Source organism: Mastacembelus armatus, chromosome 2 (assembly GCF_900324485.2).
Source record: "Mastacembelus armatus chromosome 2, fMasArm1.2, whole genome shotgun sequence".
NCBI lineage: Eukaryota > Metazoa > Chordata > Actinopteri > Synbranchiformes > Mastacembelidae > Mastacembelus > Mastacembelus armatus.
Window position 1 is genome coordinate 10,241,112 of NC_046634.1, and position 15,248 is coordinate 10,256,359.

Sequence of the window (15,248 nt, forward strand, 5' to 3'; positions counted from 1 at the left end):
GCAGGTTAATGAACAGGTTAATAAACCTGCTCTCAAACCCCTGCAGCCCTTCAGCTCAGCACAATATTTCCGTGTTAATTACTGACCCTTGTGTTAGTGTGGGACTGTCTGCTAAAGGAGCAGCTGTGTTGCTAACGTTGTTGTTGTTATGCTAAATGACCCGACTCGCTCTGACAGGAGGAAGCTTTGGATCAAATGTTCAGGACGTGGTGTTGTTGGAAGAACACCGCCTCTTAGGCTGGTTGATTAAAATTGCTGTCGCTGCACATCCCTGACTCTCTCTCTCACACACACACACACTCACACACACACACACACGCACACACACCAGCCAAACCCACCCACACACTCTCCTGACCTCACTGTGTCTTAATGGAGTCTGCTGGTGTGTGTGTGTGTGTTGAGAGTGGATGTAGGGGAATGTGCATGGAAGGGTGTGGATATGGGTGTGTATTCAGGGCGGAGGGTATGTGTGCGTGTGTGTGTGTGTGCGTGTGTGTGTGTGTGTGTGTGTGTGTGACCTATATCCACAGCCATGCAGAAGTAATGTGCACTGTGTGTCAAAAGGCACACACACTGTAGCCCCTTTCAGACATGCACTCCTTCCCATTAATCTGGACGTGTCGACTTCATGTCTGGACGAGTACACGGGTCCGATTTCTCTTAAAACCACCAGGCCGGACTGGGTCGGACCTGAACGCAGTTTACACACCTGATCTCAGAAGTTATTCTGAATCTGCCAGTATGAGAATTGTCCTGTTGGACTCTTGAGCAAGAAGGAAAATGTCAGAAAACATTTCTGAGCTGAGCCTCTGGGAGAACATGCTCACATTCGTCCGCCACGTTTGTTGTCATTAGAAACCTCTGACCTCATAGATTAAACCTCCAATCTCGTGCATGTGCCAGTTCTGTCTCCGTCATAGTCCCAGCTTTGTCCGAATGGAGCTGTGAGGAAAACTAGATGAGGCCAGCAGTGCTACACAGCCCATGTCTGAACGGGCCTTTGGTTGCCAGTTACTGGTTCTGTGTTTGTCTCAGAGGAAAAGGAAGATGACTCTTCGTCACACCTCAGATGGTTTGACGTGAAGTGAGCTGTTTTAGGTAGAGCTCGGACCCTGACCCATAGACTAGGTCCTATTCTTTACATCCCTCCTTGTTCCCTTCCTCTCTTCACTCTCTCCTCCCTTGCATCCATTTTTTCCATGTATTTGATAGCACAGTTTGGTGTAAGTCCCTGTAGTAGATGCTAATATGTTAGCATGTAGCCTGCTGTCAGTCATCACAGTGTTTCATTCATTTCTATGCTAATATGTTAGCATGTAGCCTGCTGTCAGTCATCACAGTGTTTCATTCATTTCTATGCTATGTTAGCATATAGCCTGCTGTCAGTCATCACAGTGTTTCATTCATTTCTATGCTAATATGTTAGCATGTAGCCTGCTGTCAGTCATCACAGTGTTTCATTCATTTCTATGCTAATATGTTAGCATGTAGCCTGCTGTCAGTCATCACAGTGTTTCATTCATTTCTATGCTAATATGTTAGCATGTAGCCTGCTGTCAGTCATCACAGTGTTTCATTCATTTCTATGCTAATATGTTAGCTTGTAGCCTGCTGTCAGTCATCACAGTGTTTCATTCATTTCTATGATAATATGTTAGCATGTAGCCTGCTGTCAGTCATCACAGTGTTTCATTCATTTCTATGATAATATGTTAGCATGTAGCCTGCTGTCAGTCATCACAGTGTTTCATTCATTTCTATGATAATATGTTAGCATGTAGCCCAGCATGAGTCCCATAGATGCACAGGTGTTTGCACCGCTCCACATTACTTTATGCTAAATTAGCTAAAGTGCCATTAGAGAGAGCTGCCTCACTGGAGTTCAGTAGATGGGTCATAGAGGTACAGAACCGAGGATTGTGGGATATCAGAAGTGGGCCAAGGACTGTCCTGGTTTCTCAGAGTCTCCGACTGGGACTTTATTTCTGCCTGTCCACCTTAACTGCTTTGTTCAAACTGGTCCATAACTGCAGGGAGGTCAGGCCAGTGGAGCACGGTGTGTGTGTGTGTGTGTGTGTGTGTGTGTGTGTGTGTGTGTGTGTGTGTGTGTGTGTGTGTGTGTGTGTGTGTGTGTGTGTGTGTGTGTGTGTGCGTGCGCGCGCGCGCGCGCGTGTGTGTTGGCCCTCTTCACACTGAGCTGAGCTGCAGTCTGGAAAAGACAAACGGAATAAAAACAGAAAGATGCAAAACTCTGGAATTTAACAAACCTGTTTGACCAGTGCTCATTCAGCTCTCAGCTGGCTGTGTTTGACAAACAACACCGCTAACTGCTAAAGTACTGTAACAGTACTGTAATGTAGTACTTTGAGTATTTCCACTTTGTGCTACTTCATTCTGCAGAATGACTACTTTTTACTTTAGCTACTTCAAGTAGATTTGGGTGCTGATACTTTAGGACTTTTACTGCAGTAACACTTTGAATGCAGCACTTTTACTCTGTGGTATTTCTACTGTTACTGCAGTACAGGATCTGAGTACTACTTCTACTCCTGGCAGAAAGGCATTTTCAGACTTGGAGACATTTGTCAGAGTTTCCTGTTGAGTTTGATGTGTTTCTGGTTCACGTTAAACATTATTCAGGCTGTGTGTGTGTGTAAATACACTCAGTGTTGAGCTCTGCTGCTCCACACACACTTTGTCACACACTCCCTCGACCTCTCCTGGCTGGTGGAGGTTGTTCTGGGGTCTGAAAGTATGTGTGGGAGGTGCGGAGCTGCTCCCTCTCCTCCTCCTCCTCTCCACTTCCTCCTCAGACCAAATTGGACCTTGTGGGGATCTGTGTGGTGCAGAGGGACCTGCTCCCTTATTTGAACAAACCTTTGGAAGCAGTGAAGTAGCACATTCCACCTCACAGTAACACACACACCCTTAAACTGCAGCGGAGTGTGTGTTTCAAATCTTGATCTTTTCTGCTTCGTCGCCTCCACCCTGTCGTTCTGTGTGTGTGTGTGTGTGTGTGTGTGTGTGTGTGTGTGTGAGACCCTATTGTCTTATGGATCTCTGTTTGTGTTGGTTTTGCTGAAATGATCAGTCTGTCGATACAGAGAAAATGAACTGCACCAAAGAGAAAACACAGACACCAACCAATCCATTTTAATTATCAGTGATTGATCATTGATTAATCGTTGAGGTCAGTCGAGTTACAAATAAAGAGGGTTTTCTTCTTTTTTTTTTTAATCTCTTCATGGTTCAGGTGTGACAGGTGGAAATAAATAAAGCAGTCAGCTTGTTGTGTGCAGAACTTTCTCCTCTGTAAGACCCAGAAACTGTGTTTACAGTTTTAAAGATTCAGGCAGAAAAAAGTCCAGAAAACACGATTGTGGTCAGTTATTTCTTCAGGTTCAGTGACGTGACTTATCAGATTTTGATTATTCCGATCGGATCGTGGTGAGTAAGTTTCTTGTTTTCTGTCAGGCCCAGTTGAACTTAGAGATATTTATCAGTTATCGGCCTGCGTGGGTGTTGTCTGTAATCCACCGCTGTCCGAGTGACTCTGGCGTGCATCAGTGTCACGGCATTCTGCTTCCCTGCTGCTTAAAGCTTTTACGTAAGGCTCAAATCCATGGGGGGGGCAGATACACTCGCTGATGCAAAACACACTTTCATACCCAGCATCAGTCTCCATGAAAATGGAAACACCGTCTCCACATGCAGGACGACGTTACCGCCTGATGGAAGCAGGCTGACACAGTGAAGCACACGCGCCTCCTCCGTAGCCGTCCTCCTCCTCCTCCTCCTCCTCCTCCTCCTCCTCCTCCTCCTCGTGTTTCCGAACAGGAGCAGCTGTTTGAAGAACAAAGGGAGCTGTAATCAGAGGGGAAGCAGAGCGAGCTGGTGGAAGTAAAGATGCTAATGAACCTGAAATTAACCTCAGCATCACTGGTGTGTTTGTACAAGATGAAACACCAGCTTACAACCAAAACACTGTCGGCTGCTCTCGGGCTCATGTGCTACGTCTGACCGAAAAACATCGATCTGATCGATTCAGAACCGAAGCACCGATCCCTGTCTCACTGAAACATCATCCCTCGGTTCAGATTTAACGTTACTCAGTGTTCAGGACCAAAGTCTGAACAGAACAGTCTCCAGTAGGTCTTGTCGATTTCTATCAGCAGGTTAACGCTCGACTGCTGCTGTGAGAAAATCAGACTGTCAGATTTGATCAGTGAATAATTATCTCAGGTGAAAACATCAGCTGCTTTTTCTCTCTGTGATAGTGAGTCGGTTTGAGCTGCAGCCATATTTTCTCTTTCCTATGGCACTAAATTGAGAAAATAATTAATGGAGAAGAGAAAAAGTGGTGATGAAAATTATTCTCAGATGATTTTCAGTTCAAGTGCACAGCCCTGACTGTGGACAACAGAGATACTGACATCCTTCATCTCAAATCTAATTCTCATGCTTTGTGCTGGACATGTTAACCTGCTGTCTTCTCTGTGTGTGTGTGTGTGTGTGTGTGTGTGTGTGTGTGTGTGTGTGTGTGTGTGTGTGTGTGTGTGTGTGTGTGTGTGTGTGTGTGTGTGTGTGTGTGTGTGTGTGTGTGTGTCAGAGAGACTTTGGTTTCTGTAGTTTGACCCTGTGACAGATGAAGGTTAAACGTCTGCAGCTGACAGACTTTGGCTCTAAAAATAAAAAGCATGAGGATGAGTCAGTTTGTGGACGGACTGAGGAAATGCTGCAGTGTCACTGTTTGACATGTCATTTACATAACTTCCTGCACTTGGCAGATATTCTCTGACCTCGCTGTCGCACTGGTGCTCAACAAAGTGTCAAAGTGTCCCGCTGGTGTTTGCCAGCTCTGGCAAGTAGTGACTGGTCGCCCGGTGCTGCTGTTTGGTGTTGGCACTGTCATTCTGCAGGTTTTTGAAAGAGTAGCATGGAAAAAGCTGTGGAGTGTGTCACTCAGGTCATTTCCATCCAGTGTGAAGTGACAAGGTGTCTCCTCATGTCTCAGCTGCAGACGGTCCGGCCTCTGTAGCAGGTAGTCGTGTCTGCAACGAGACATTTTGTTCTGTTCCCGTTGTCGTTTTGTGGCTCATGCAGTTTCTCCTTCCTGCCCACACACGTGTCCTTACTGTGGACTCCAGGCCGACCGATGGAGGAAGTTATTGTGTTGGTCCTGATAGCCCTGCTCTCTGTCAGTCAGCAGATGAAAGAGCTTTCACTCGCATTTTAGCACGGCTGCATAATTCATTGCGTTTTCCAACAGCATAACACTGCACCAGTTTCCCTGACCTGAGGGTGATGTCTTCAGATGTCCCCACTTATTTGCTTTGCAGTCCACTTCAGTCTGCATGGAGCAGCAAACTGAACTGGTTTTCTTTAAGGAAAAACTAAAATCTCATCCAGCAGCGTCTCAGGCGACTGTGGAGTCGCTCTGGACCTTCTGCACCTTCTCTCATGAATCCTGTCATGTCTGACCGGCAGGGCCTTCAGGTCTGTTCTGTTCATTTCCTCAGGTGAAGCATCTGAAACACTGAGCTGTGATGGCAGGTTCACGGCCGTCAGAGTTTAGCACAGCTTGCCAACATGGGTGGAAAGTAGGTTTTCACAGCCTCATTTTCTCTCACGTGTGAGAGGCTGTGAGGAGGCTGACGTGACAAAGAGTTAGAGCTGCTTCATTTTAGCTGATACTGAGAAATGCAACATGCCCAGATCAGCCTTCATACCGAGACGCACATCACCCCGGGACATGTCTGTTGTTGATCTGAGCGTGTCTCTGTGCTCTACAATAATCAGTAACTCAATAATAATAACTCACAATTAGTGTCACGTTGTGAGACGGTGGAAACAGATTTTGCATGTAAATATTTGGACGTTGGTGAACAAGCTGGTTATTGCACAGTCTCCATTTTTGCTCTTATGGTGTTAGAAGTAATAAAGTTCTCACAGTAGATTTTAGGTTCTGTCTGACAGCTGGAAATATTCACCATGAGCTGGTTTCAGGGACACGAAGAGGTTTGTGAACTTGTGGTCAGACCAGCACCAGATAAAAAGAATCAGTAGGACCGTTTCTGTTTTGCATGGTCGCCCTCGGGCGTCAGACGCAGCACGACAGCGAACCAGGTCAGAGCTGAACACAGGCCTGAAATGAACAGGCTGAACAGGCGCTGGTGTTCCTGCAGGTTTGCTCAGATCCATTAGAACCTGTGGTGGACATGGAGTCCTAACCAGACTGTGATACGAACAGACCTACATATAACACGGGGCCCAGCAGTCTTCCTGCTGCACAAAGTGGGGCCCCCTTCCTGCCTTTTGACATGGCAGCCTTGTAGGAGCAGCAGATCGATCTCTGGATGCAGCGTGTTAATGAGCCCTGCGCTCTGTGACGTCCGTGTATCTGCTTAATATTCTGAATCTCACACAAACGGCCTCTCACACCTGCAGCCTGATCACTGAGAGTCGTTTCAGTTCGCCGCCTCTCTCTGCCAGCAGCTCCACCGTCTCCGCTCTCTGCCGCGGCGGCGGCGGCGGTGGCGTCCTGTTTGCCCGCCGTCCCTTCGCCACAGCTGGCCTGCCTGCGAACGCTTCACACAAGGCTCGCCGTTGTCCACGGGGTGGGAAACTACGGCTGTGTGGTTTGTCATGTGACCAGGATGAGCTGGATGTTACGGAGCGGTGGGAAAGTTGTTAAGGCGGTTTTACACGCCGATGCCTCACGGCCGTCACTGCGGATTGTTCTCTGGACTTGGACTGTGCAGAGTAACATCTTGGTGTTTAGTTCTGAGGGTTCTGATAATGACACGCTGCTGTTTACCTGCTTTAATCTTCTGTTTGTCCACTGTCTGTGCTAAATGATGAGGTTCTTTGATGATGAGCGGAGTTAAAACAGCACCCAAAGGTGATTTTAAGATGAAAAGTCGTCCGATAACCAGATAAAAAGCCGATTTGTCATAGTTGTGACTACAGCAGACATGACTCACAGCAGCCGAGGCTTCAGCAAACCTGAAGTGTCTCTTACTGTGTCCTCCAGCGCTGCCAATGTTTAATGGGTGTGTTCAATAAAGACACGATTGTTTATGTGTGAGCAGGCTGGCTGCAGGTCATGTGATGACCTCCTGTTATAATCACTGGTCCTGGTACGGGGGCCCACCCCGCCGCCCTCTGAGCGTGTCTGACCGTGGCCCAGACACTCACATGAATGCTAATGGCTCCTCAGGGGTCAGAGGTCAGCTGCTTAGCAAATGAGATGCTTTAAAAGGCAGGAGCTGAGCTGCACAATCCAGAGCAGCACATTAGAAAAACTGGAGTGTTGTGATGTGAGTCTTGGTTCTATCGTCCAGCCCCAGTTTCACATGTGATACAGTTTGTTTGTCCAAGTTTAGTTTCAATCCCGTCATAGATTCTTTTATATGATAAACAATAGTTAGTTTTTATGTTATTTGAAACTTATTGAAATGAGTAAAGGTCAACACACGTTTGTCATCATCGTTAAACAAAATGTTTTTTGTCGAATTGAAATTTGCATCTTTCATCTTATTTTCAACATTAGATAAAAAGAAAAGTTCTATTGTCCAATCACAACACGGCTCTTTGTCTCAGCTCGTCCACGGTTGGTCGCCCGCCATCCTCTTCCTGCTCCAACTTCCTGTTTCACCTCAGGCGACTTTAATCAGGCTGTGTGTGTGTGTGTGTGTGTGAGAACACACATCTGGAGGAAATACTCCCAATACCAGGAGATTTGTTTTTAATGAAAACCCCCAGTTTTCTATCATAAACATGAATTTAGCTGCGTCGTCTTCAGCGTAGATTTAAATTTATCTGCTCTTGCATCCTTCCAGCTTTCCTTCCTTACCTCCTTTTTTACATCCTCCTCCTCCTCTACTTCATGACCCTTCTTTTAGTCTCTGTTCTCTTCCTTCCTTCCTTCCTTCCATCCATCCTAACCCCTTTGTCTTTTTATTTTCCTCCTCTTCTACTTTCTACCAGCTTCTACATTTTCTAACCTCATTTTTTCCTTCCTAACCACGTCCTTATATTTCATACTCTCTTATCTTATTTCCGTCCTGCCTATTTTCCATCTCTCCTAACCACCTTTTATCTTTCCTAGCTGCTACCTATTTCTATCCCTCCTACCCTGCCATTTCTTCTTCCTTCCTTCCTACTCCTTCAGTCCTTCCTACCTTTCCTTCCTCTCTCTCCTGTCGTTCTTTGAGCCGTGTGTCAGTGTGCAGGTCTGAAAGTTAAACTGTGTGTTTAGACGTCTGATAACCCTGCGTAGAAATGTTTTGTGTAGAGTGTGAAGCGGCGCCGCAGGGCTGACTTCAGTTTGAACGCCAGCGACCCTCCTCCCCTTCGTATCCTTCCCTCCATCCTCCCTAATTGTCTCTTTGGGACAGTGTCTGCAGGCTGGAGGCCTAATGAAGCCCGTCACAACACACACACACACACACACACACACACACACACACACACACACACACAGGAGAAAGTGTAGTAAAATGAAAAATGTAGAAATGCTGCAGCTCCTGTTATGAAACTGTCGTGTTTTACAGACTAACCATGAAGAATGAAGCAGTTTAGTTTTCCTCTCAGAAGCTGCGGCTGCTGATTAGCGGCACATTTTCAGTAAATTACAGTTTCCAACGGTTTTCACAGGCCATGTGTGACTTTAATCACACTGCAGTTATTTTAAACACAACATTTGTACCACAAACGAGCTGTCAGTTTTTCTCTGAACATCAGGAATAATTCAGTTTCAACAGACAGAAACGAGGTGTGTGTGTGTGTGTGTGTGTGTGTGTGTGTGTGTGTGTGTGTGTGGTTACCTGTCGGGCAGGTTTAATTAACGGTGACACGTGAATGTTGTGAGGTGGATACACACTTTCAGCTGCGCACAAAACACACACACAGCTGCCATCACCTCACTGATAACAAAGGTTTGAATTCACAAGCTTTATTGTCCCGACTCCTCAGAGCACAACAGCTCATCAACACACACACACACACACACACACACACAACAGACAAAATAAAACTGAGCGAGAAGGTTTGTGAAGCAAAAACAGTGAAAAACTAAAAGGAACAGACTGAAAGAAAAGGGCCTCGGCATCGACATGGTGTTATTTCATGTCTGGGATTCAGAGTTCAGAGTTTTTTTTAATGATCTTTTGTCTGTTTCACCTTAATTTCACCTTTTTTAATGAGAGCAGATGACGAAACCCCTTTACTTGCACACGATAAAACAGATTTTCCAAATGTCGACTGTAAGAATCAAACCCACAAATGAGCTCATATTTTTCAGTAGCTTTATGTGGCTCCAGAGTAGCTGCACGTGTTAGTTTATCTAGTTTATCTGATAAAACAGCAGCAGATGTGAGAGAAACGACGTGGATCTGCTGATGAAGTGAGAGAGAAATGGAGTGAAGGGCGAAGGCTGAGATAATATGTTGTCAGGCGTGACCGATGAGGCCGCGCTGCCCTGATTTGTCACAGTCACACGACGGGTTGACCCCCCAACATGGATCTACACCACCCCGCCCTGGGGGAGCAGGCAGCCACGCTCCACCCATCATCCCCCCCGAGTGTGTGTCTGATAAGACAATGGTCCCATTAGGGGCCTCAGTTTGTACCAAACACCAGCTATTCAGACAGCCTGCATCACCTAGGGCTATGTGTGTGTGTGTGTGTGTGTGTGTGTGTGTGTTGCGGATTGGGGGTTCATGTTGGGTATGTGTGTTCCACTTCTTTATTGAGCTGATGAGTCTCAGTGATAGAAAATGTAGGAACAACCAGCAGAACCACTGAAGACAGTCTGTCACTACACACAGCAGGGACTGAACACACAGCAAACCAAAACTGGTTTCTAGTTCTAAGTTACTGGGTGAATGGATGGATCACCTGCCGGGCTGGTTTTGGTGTTAATTTTAGATCACTGTGGCTAAACAACATGTGAACTGGTGCCAAAAAGAAACCAGCAAGTGGGGAATGGATTTTTTGACGTACAGAAGAAAACATGCAAAGACTCTGTGGGCCGAGCTGCTCTGATGTGACGATTTGCTGCTGATGTTTGAGGAAACACCATAGAAGAAGACGTGAACCGACTCTGGCTGGGTTAAGGTCGCGGCCTGATGAAAGTGTGTCGTCAGTGTGTCTAGTAAACACACCACAGTGTTGTTGGTGGACGCAGTGAGGCCAAACAGGCCTGCAGGGCACAGACACACTGACTCCTGGGAGAATGTGGGCGAGCAGGCGGCCCAGGGTGCAGGTACCAGTTTGGATCAGCTGATGCTTCAGTATTAACCTGCAGAGCATTTATGGTTCCTAATTTTTTGAATTTAAATGTTGAAAGTGCCCATTTTAGTCTGGAAATGTCCTGTTCTGTCAAAGATCAGCTGTTAGAAAGTTTGCTTCCTCAAAAGGATCCAGGTACGTTCGTTTCCTCTTTGTGAAATAGTTAAACCTGCACCAGCGTTTCCACAGGTGCGTGTTCACCCAACCTGCCCTGCAGCTACGACCTGCCTCTGTGCTCCTGAGCCTGTAGCTCCACGTCTCTCGCTGTTGCATCATGTTATTACCAGCATGCCAGGGATTTTTACTCATGGCTGTGACAGGTTCAAAACATCTGGACTGAGATCATTAAAACCTCCGACAAAACTCTCAGGTCCGATCGTTCATGTGTCCAGGGTTTTATCGCTGCCTCAGCATCAGTAATCCAACACATCGCACCGCTCGCCTCCATGGTATTAACATTGTAAGGCCTGATATTTTTGGCAGCAGCTTGTGCAGTAACCTAATCCCAGGCTGAACACACACACACACACACACACACACACTCACAGGTCTGCGGAGTGAATCAGGAAGTCGATTTGTGTCGTTTCAAGTGTCAGGTTTCAGTGTTTGTTCGCTCACAGGTTATGTAGTGTGCTTCTCGGTGTAGCGTGCACGTGAGGACAGTGTTCCTGAGGCGTTCTCCTCTTTCCTGGTGTGTTACTGAGCAGCTGCTCTCACTCAGACGTCACTGTGGCATGATTTAAAAAGTGTTGGGTCTGTGTTTGTATGTTGTCACGTGTTCAGAGCCCAGTGTGTCTCTACAGGGAGGAGTGTAATACTTTCAGGGTGGTGGTGTGTGCAGTTTTCCCTCCTAAACACCTGAGCTTCGTGGTTTGCAGGTGAAATCAGACGCCTGTCGGTCTGCCTGAGTCAAGTGTTGCTCATCTTGTGGGCGTGAGGCCTGACCAGGGGTTTGGAAGCTGTTAGGTGCGTTTCCACTTTAGTAAGAACCAGTTTCAGCACGACGATGTGTCACTCAGGGATTCCCCTCATGCTTTGGAGTGTTTGGATTCCCAGCATGCCTCAGTACATGCCTGTGTTTTGGTGAGACGGTCGCTGACATCACCATGATGTCCGACTGAGATAGCGGCGTCTGGTCTCGTTGTCATCGTGCGTCAAACCAGATTAGTATCATCGGCTGCATGAAAGGGAAATCCGGATTTAGACCTGACGGATTTTCATCACAAAAACCACAGCAGACAAACGAAAAACATGTGAATATAAAAACAAGTCTAAAAACACGGCTCCAGACCATACCGCAGGGCTCGGTTCAGATCCAGCAGCTCTGATCCATTTTAAGTCCCTGTGGGTTCTGAAACCTCTTCCCCGTCCTGTAACCTTAGACAGGTGTGTTTCTGCAGCCTGCAGGTGACACACCTCAAACACCTCAAACCGCAGCTGCTTCTTCCTTCTTTTCATGAAGTCGTGACGTTGTTGTGTGTTAATGAGACTAAATAATCTGCCCTGTCAGATGGAGCTGGAGCTGAACCTCGACGTGCTCCTCCTCCTCCTCCTCCTCCTCGTCTGTCTCATTGATGCATCTCTGTGTGCCAGCCACCGTTCAGGCGCTGATCCAGGGCGTGGAGGTCGGTCCGGGCCAAACCCCGCAGGGTGCCGGTGTGTTTGGCACCAGCGCCCCTTAATTACCCACAGCCGGCTGAGGCCGTTTGGCCGCGGCTGCTGACCGGCCTGTGGGCGGGAAACGGGCAGAAAGGGTGAAGTTTTATTTCACGTGTGGCTGCTGCTTTCTGCCTTTTCCACTTCAGACATCACAGTGTCAGACGTTTGACAGCAGCTTTAAAGAGGAGCCACAGCTGGAGCAGGTTGTTAGTTAGTCAGCATTGAGCGGCTGTAGCCTGAGACATGATGGCGATTAAATGTGTCTGCAGGGAGAGTTGGTGTTAAACACTCAAGCAGTTTGTGAAGCAAAGACCAAAAACCCTCTGGTTCACCTAAATATGTTGGTGTTTTGGACTTTTAAGGGTTAAAGCAGTTTGTGAAGCCAAGTTTAGAAAGACTCTGTGTAATAAAGGTTGTTCCAGTTCTAATGAAAGACAAACACTGAGCTGTGTCGTTGGGCCTGCACTGGTTTAATACGCTCCAGTGATAAATAATGATAAATAAGAACAATAACCAGAGGGAGGATCAGTGTTTAAAGTTGGTTCTGCAGCTGCTTTATTTCCATTTCAGCTTAATGTGTTTGATTTTTGTTCAGGTAATGGAGATAAATGTCAGAATGACTGACCAGGATCAGATCAGATCAGATCAGTGTTTTTATTGCCTCCTCAGTCTGTTGTTGTTGTTTGTTTCAGCTCAGGTCACATGTCCCTTCATCACTGTCATTATGTGGATTAGCAGGTGCCTCACGTGTCCGAACAGGTTTAGTCTTATTGATTCTTTGACCCTGGGATGAAACAAATCAGTCATTGTCAGAATATCAATCCAGGATCTGTTGAAAGTGATGTCATGTCGTCAGGTGGACAGTGGAGCTGAGGCCGTCAAAACGAACACGGTTATTATTTTATCGATCATTGATCAGGTTTCAAGCTGATTTCCCTCCACAGTCATGATTCGCTTCTACTTTGCTGTTTTGTGTCACTGAAAACTGAAAACCTGTGTCAGATTATTTAAAGGCTGCAGTGAATTTGAGTCTGGAGGCTAAAACGAAGAGCAGCTCAATATTTTCTGGTCAGATCTTGTGCAGGTCTGAACCTGCTGATGATAGATATTAGTTTCATCATGTTGCTGCTGCTCGTGTGTGTGTGTGTGTGTGTGTGTGTGTTGTGTGTGTCGGTGGAAACAGAGCCCTGAGCTCCCTGACAGTCTTTCTGTGCGGCTGCTTTGTTGAATCTAAAGTTTTGGATGTTTGGTTAGCGAAGCCAACAGCACATCCAGGAGGATTAACATCCTGAAGTGTGCGCCCTGTTGCTGCAGCGCTCTGCCTTTCCAGTCCTTCCAGTCCTGCTCAGCCCTGGGCCCAGATCCCTGCTGCTGTTTGGAGGCAGAGTTTCAGTCGTACCTGTTCTCTTCCAGGTGACTCGGCCGTGTTTTGACGCAGCTTTAAACAAGTCTGATCTGTGTTTCTATCCTCCGCTCTGGGTCTTGTTGGCTTTGAGAAATGTGACGTGTAAACATTTGGATCATTAATGATCCGCCTGCTGAGCTGTGGATGGATGGTGGAGGAAACAGGCAGGGAGATGAGCTGATCTGCAGCTGAGCAGCCCTGCCTGCTAAAACAGTCAGCAAAGTTTCCTGTTTGTGTTTTCGTCCTCAACCACAGGAGGACTGGACCAGGATCACATCGTCCTCCATCCTTCCAGTTCCAGCACTGACACATTGGACAGTCATTACCCCTGAGGGCCCATCATGAATAAAAGAACAACCAAGCTGCTCCTTATACCTGCAGAACTGGCCTGAGAATCATCTCATTTCTAGTTTTGCTTCAGTATCAGAGTTAATGCAGTGCAAACAGGAAGTGCTAATATTTGATCCGCCTGCTTCAAATGTCACAAACAAACTGTAGGATGAGAAAAGCGGCTCAAGCTGCAGCTCACACACGTTATTACTCTTCATTTTTAAAGCTCTGTGCAAATCTACGTCCTCAAACTGTGATTATCTGCAAAATACAAAACAGGACACGTCCATAGACATTAACTTCTGCACCATCGGGCTCAGAGAATCTTCCCCTGCATCTTTAAACTGTTTTATGTGTTTGACGTGTGGGATTTGTAGTTGTACACTGATGTGAACGTGTTAGATCAGATGTTCTTCTGTTTATTCCGGTTGTTCCTGTCGTCCAGCTGCCTTCACATAAACACGCTCTGTTTGTTTGTGTGGCCGTCGAAAACTCGACTGTGTTGCTGAACAGGCCTGGATGTGACGCCTCTGCAGCACACGTGATGGAGTCTCTTTGGGTCTCTCACTACAGGTCTCTGGATCCTTGTAGATGGAGTTTGTGAGAACGGCTGGTCTGTGTAAACAGCAGAGTGCACGGCACATCACGTCATGTTAAAGAGTTGTGGTTTGGTCTTAAACATTCTGGGTTCTTGTGTAACTTGGTTGAAGGTTGAGGATTCACTGGTTTAACTTTGTTTTCCTCGGGGTTTGTAGATTAAATATGAAGCTTTAACGTCTTTGACGTGGCTGCAAATATTTTCATTTCTGTTATTTTCTGAGTGAATCAGCGGAAAAATGTTGGTCACGGTTCAGAGACTCACACATTCAGGTTAGTGTCACGGGAAAACCAGCAGCTGTCGTCAGTGAATTAATGATAAACCAAGTCATCGTTTCAGCTCGGTGTTGTCAGACTTTAAGTGTTGACGACACAGAGAAGAACATCTTCCTGCTCCCACGTGTTCTCCTGCTCGTGTTGGAGATCCAGACTTAAAAATAGAAACAAACAGGGGGAATGAGAGAGAATTAATGAAGGAGCTTATTGTGGAGTCGGGAGTCCTGCCGCTTCACTTTGAAGACGGTGGTGCTTCAGTCTCTTTTCTTTCTGTTCTTTCTGTTCGGTCCCACGGCGCTCACTCTCATTTCCATGTTTTTCCTCCCGGAGCGACGTGGAGGAGCTCTGTCCTTTTCATCTCGTCCTCATCCATCTGTTTTCTCCCAACCTTCCTCTTTCCTCCTCTCCTTCATCTCAGCGTTGTCTTTTAAAGACACCTGGTCTCCACATCTTAAAACCACAATCAGATCGGTTCCTAAATATGTTCCTAAATATGTCGTCCTCTTCCTTCCACATTTGAAGTGTGTGTCTGTGTGTGTGTTTTCCAGCTGATGGATTGATTGTGTTCAGGTGCGTCGCCCTCGTGTTTGTTTCATCTGTGGAGTTTCCCTCCCTTTGCTTACTCAGCAGTTTAGTGCAGCGAGCTGTTCTGTTTCTCTGCTGTTTGTGTCGGACTGAGGGCGGC

General features: G+C 46.7%; 1 protein-coding gene across 2 annotated transcripts in view; it reads left to right on the plus strand.

The window, feature by feature from the left end:
* The window catches only part of agap1 (ArfGAP with GTPase domain, ankyrin repeat and PH domain 1), a 107,722-nt gene that overhangs the window by 30,963 nt on the left and 61,511 nt on the right, over positions 1-15,248 (plus strand). The gene's annotated exons all lie outside the window — the stretch shown is intronic.